The 5,249-nt window shown below is 44.0% G+C and overlaps 1 long non-coding RNA gene across 1 annotated transcript; it reads right to left on the bottom strand.

The window, feature by feature from the left end:
- Positions 1 to 2,854: 2,854 nt before the first annotated feature.
- Positions 2,855 to 4,177, bottom strand: LOC139070560 (uncharacterized). Its single transcript, XR_011521051.1, has 3 exons — positions 3,922 to 4,177; positions 3,641 to 3,738; positions 2,855 to 3,518 (listed from the first exon to the last, which is right to left on the bottom strand). It is a non-coding gene; the product is annotated as an uncharacterized lncRNA (long non-coding RNA).
- Positions 4,178 to 5,249: the final 1,072 nt, after the last annotated feature.

The raw sequence follows: 5,249 nt of genomic DNA, 5'->3' as shown, positions 1-5,249 counted from the left end.
TTCAAATCAATAAACACTTTGTGTCATTTCTGGTATATCACAGTTTCTGCTCTGAACCGGAGTCTCCTCACTCTCTCTTTTCCTCTCCCAAGCCGACGGGGGAGGGAGATTTTATCTTGAAGAGACTTGAGAGGGACTCTTTGTACTTCCTCTCTGAAAGGGGGGTCTATTTCTCTGTGTGCTAACTCTTTGATCACCAAGTCTGTCTCTTACTAATATCAGTTTACCTTCGAGGACATTGTCTCTCACTCTCTGCAACTCTGTGTCTGCACCAAGGGGAATATATGAAAGTTGTGTTAAAAGTGAATGTGTGTTCGTTTGAATGTGATTGTGTCACTTCTGTTTAGGGTTGTGTGTAACTGTGAGACAGGCTAAATCCCACCTATCTGTCTCTAGAAGTCAGGTGAAGAGGCAGCTGGAGAGACTGAACAGGAACAAGGCTGCAGGTCCGGATGGTGTCAGCCCCAGAGTACTGAAGGCCTGTGCAGAGCAGCTCTGTGGGATTCTGCAGCACCTCTTCAACCTCAGCCTGGCCCAGGAGAAGGTTCCAGTCCTGTGGAAGACATCCTGCCTTGTTCCAGTTCCAAAGAAAAATCGCCCCTCAGTCAATGACGACTACAGACCGGCTGCCCTGACATCCCACATCATGAAGGTCCTGGAGAGACTCCTGCTGGTCCACCTGAATAAGCAAACTAGAACATATCAGGACCCGCTGCAGTTTGCTTATCGCCATGGAGTTGGAGTTGAAGATGCCGTCATCCAGCTGCTTCAACCAACCCACTGTCATCTGGACAAAGCAGGCAGCACTGTGAGGGTCATGTTCTTGATTTCTCCAGTGCATTTAACACAATCCAGCCTGATGTACTTTGCCAGAAACTCCAGAAGACACAGGTGGGGGCCTCAACTATCGCCTGGATTAAAGACTACCTGACAAACAGACCACAGTTTGTGAGGCTGAAGAACTGCTCATCAAACCAGGCGATCAGTAACACTGGAGCACCACAGGGTACTGTATTCTCACCATTCCTTTTCACCCTGTACACCTCAGACTTCCAGTACAAATCAGAGACCTGTCATCTACAGAAATACTCAGATGACTCTGCAGTTGTCGGGTGTATCAGAGATTGACAGGAAGCTGAGTACAGAGAGCTGGTGGAGCGCTTTGTGGCATGGTGTGGAAACAATCATCTGACCTTGAACATGAACAAAACAAAGGAGATGATTTTAGACTTCAGAAGAAACAGGGTGGAGTCAAACACTGTTTCCATCATGGAAGAAGAAGTGGAGGTGGTTGAGGAATACAAATACCTTGGAGTTCACCTGGACAACAGACTGGACTGGAGAAAGAACAGCGAAGCCGTTCACAAGAAGGGACACAGCAGACTGCACTTCTTGAGGACGCTTAGGTCCTTCAGTGTCTGTAGCAAGATGCTGCAGATCTTCTACAAGTCTTTGTTGAGAGTGTAATCTCTTCAGCCATCGTCTGTTGGGGTAGCAGCATCAGAAGCAGGGACCTGAAAAGGCTCAACAGCCTAATAAAAAAGGCTGGTTCTGTTCTGGGGACGACTGTGGAACCGCTGGAGGAGATAATGCAAAGAAGGATTCTCCAGAGAATCAAGAAAATTATGGACAACCCTGAGCATTCTCTTCACAAGACTGTCCGACAACGGAAGAGTGTCTTCAGTCAGAGGCTTCTTCAGTTTCGCTTCAACACTGACCGCTACTGGAGATCCTTCCTGCCAACAGCCATTGTAATATACAATAACTCTTTGATGACTTGATTATTCTTTTGATTCTGAGCTACTACAGCAATCAATTTCCCTCTGGGATTACTAAAGTATTTTTGAATTCAATTAAATTTGAATTAAGCTCCGGCTGCTACCTTAGCTCCGGGTGGAAGGGCGACGTCACGAGTAACATACCGTAATTACCGCTATTACTGACAATTTATTTACGGGAACCTGTGAAAGGAGTACCGTGTGTCGAAGAGGTTTTTCTCTAGTGAATTAAACCTAGAGTCCTGAGTCTATTCCAGGGGTCGGCAACCCGTGGCTCTGGAGCCGCATGTGGCTCTTTCATCCATCTGATGTGGCTCTCTGCTTGTAAACTAATTAAGGAATATTTAATTACAATGTATTTTATTCATATTTTCATCTGTAGCCATTTCTAAACTTAAAGATTGTCTGCGTAAACGTGAACAGGTCACCTGCTTGTGCGTAATCAAATGTCTCTATAAGAGCTTTCTGAGCTGGATATGAGATTCTGGACTGTTCGTCAGACAGGCTCATGGATGCGTCGCAGTGTTGGAGACAGGAACAAGCGCTATTCAGCCAAAGATTCATAATTAGGGAACATTTTTTAAGTGACAAGTCTCTGAGAGACCGGGTTTGGAAAACACAGAATCTTCCTGCATGGTTCTGGTTCTGTGACGCGCTCCAATTCAATTCAATTCAAGTTTATTTATATAGCGCCAAATCACGACAAGAGTCGTCTCAAGGCACTTCACATAATAAACATTCCAATTCAGGTCAGCTCATTAAGCCAATCAGAAATAATGTTTCCTATATAAGGAACCCAGCAAATTGCATCAAGTCACTGACTAGTGTCAGTGGCTGTGTCTCAATTCAGGGTCTGCATCCTTCGGAGGACCCAGCCCACCCGGCCGACGTGGGCTGGGTCCTCCGTCGGCCGGGTAGACCGGATGTTAACAGCTGTGAATTTGGACAGGCCTAGCCTTCATGAACTCCCTCGGCGAACGTTCCGTCGCCTAGCAACCGTGGAACCGCTGGGCAGAAGGGAGAAGGAACTTTAAACGATGGAGATCGACGTTTTATTTAGCTTTTTAACCCCCAGAAACCCAAATTTAGAAAACAACTGCAAAATCTTTTTTTTAACCTTTCACATGTTGTTCTAGGAGGCCAGATAAACGGGCCTATTTACACATTTTAACAGCCAATAGTGTTGCAGAACTGAACAATAGGACCTATTAGCAATGTAAATGTGGTTTTAAAAAGAAAATGGGGAAGGTTTATTTTTGTAGACTTAAATCTGATGTTGTAATATTACAACCGTGGGTCTCTGGGGGTTAATCATTTCCTTGACTGTTGGAGAGCTAATTCAGAGAAAATACTTTCGACAAGCTGAGCCTGAGCAAAGATGTGATAATAGTTTTTAATACTTTCTAAGGGTCTTAATTTGACCAAAACCGATTTATCACCTTTTAAGACTTTAAGACCCAGCGGATACCCTCTAGTAAACAATTCTACTTTGTAAACAAAAATAAAATTCAAGAGTTTAATGCAGAACTGATTTTATTTAGATATTTCTTTTATATGTACATGTTTAATCTTCCTTAACCATTTTTTTCTAGCAAAGTAAAAAGCTGTCAAAGTTCTTCCTTCTCTCCTGTGCCCTCTGCTGCTCTGCCTCCCTCTGCAGCTTTATGTCCTCCCAGATCAGCTCCAGAAGCTGGTCATCGCTGGCACCTTCCCCTGGATGCCCATTTTCTCCAGAATAGTCTTAACAAACATGTAAGAAAAGAAACAGGAAGAGAAAAGAGGACAACGGGTTATTCCTTTCATGTTTTCGCAGAAAAAAATAAACTCAAACGAGTTTTTTAAAATATGAGATGTTATTGTACCTCCATGCCACATGCAGCCGCCGAATACTTTGCTCCGGTGATCATGTGGTCCATCTCCGCCCTAAGCTTAATCAATTCCCTGGTTTTCTCTTTTGTTCCTAAAATACAAACTTCTATTAAAATCAGGGGAAAACGTAGCGGGAGAAGTACGACACCAAGCGCGGCCAAACATACGAGCCGAGACCGCAATACAAGCACTTTTACTGTTACATTTCTAACTAAAATGACGTTCATGTATCACAAAAATTCCTTAACCTAACAGTTTTCAAGTTTATACTTACATTTATATGCGCAATCCTCTCCGACAGCTCCCGCTTCACTGTCCGCCATTGTTTTTAAGTTTTTCTGCCGGCCGGCCCGCAAGGCATCTTGGGAAATGCTACCTATTGAAGGATACACCGGACCCATCCTTCATTCAGGTGAAAAGAAGGCCGCATTCGTCGACCGCATTTGAAGGAGTCTTCGAATTGGGACAGGCCGAGTCGCGGCGCTGTGACGTAACCGGCCGACGAATCCGGCCGACGTAGGATGCAGACCCTGAATTGAGACACAGCCAGTGACTTTACAGCAATCCTCATACTAAGCAAGCATAAAGCGACAGTGGAGAGGAAAACTCCCTTTTAACAGGAAGAAACCTCCAGAGGATCCTGGCTCAGTATAAGCAGCCATCCTCCACGACTCACTGGGGATAGAGAAGACAGAGCACACACACACGCACGCACACACACACACACACACACACACACACACACACACACACACACACACACACACACACACACACACACACACAAGGACAAGTAATGTGTCTATAGTTATATTGTGATGTCTTAGAAAATATTCTATTTGGCGAGAGATAAACTTTATTGTATTTATCCTAGTGGATCTATAATTAAACAGATAAACTAGTAGTAGCAAATCCAACATCAAGGAAAGCAAAAAGTTATCATCAGGAGAGGGATAATATTTTAGTGGTTAGCAGCAGTGCGCTAGTCGATGGCCCCCTCCATGAGGCCACCACAGCTCAGCAGAACATCGTTGTAGCTTCTTCTGGGGAGAAAAACACTTAGAGAGAAAATAAAGTTAACAGCTGAAATTGCAGAAAATAATTCAGTTAAAAAGCAGATTGAAGAATAAAGCAGTAGAGTATGAAAAGTGGTCAGTGTATCCTCCAGCAGTCTAAGCCTATAGCAGCATAACTACAGAGATAACTCTGGATAATCTATCCTATTTAGATGGAGGCATGTTGGAGGCAGGGCAAGGGAGAGCCGTCTTTACCGACTGTACACTCCACCTCCCTGTACTCCCCCACTTGTCCAGATTTAGGCTAACACCAGATTTTAACAATAGTCCCTATCAAATAAAAATGTTTTAAGCCTATTCTTAAAAGTAGACAAAGTGTCTGTCTCACGGACTAAGGCTGGGAGCTGGTGCCACAGGAGAGGAGCCTGATAACTAAAAGATCTGCCTCCCATCTTAATTTTAGATATTCTGGGAACCACCAGTAAACCTTCAGCCATAGAGCGAAGTGCTCGGTTAGGAACATATGGAACAATCAGATCACTGATGTATGATGGAGCTTGATTATTAATTCAATTCAATTCAATTC

This window comes from Nothobranchius furzeri, chromosome 7, assembly GCF_043380555.1.
Source record: "Nothobranchius furzeri strain GRZ-AD chromosome 7, NfurGRZ-RIMD1, whole genome shotgun sequence".
In the NCBI taxonomy this organism is placed as follows: Eukaryota; Metazoa; Chordata; class Actinopteri; order Cyprinodontiformes; family Nothobranchiidae; genus Nothobranchius; species Nothobranchius furzeri.
Note: the sequence above shows the minus strand (reverse complement) of the source record. Positions and strands in the feature narration are given on the sequence as shown.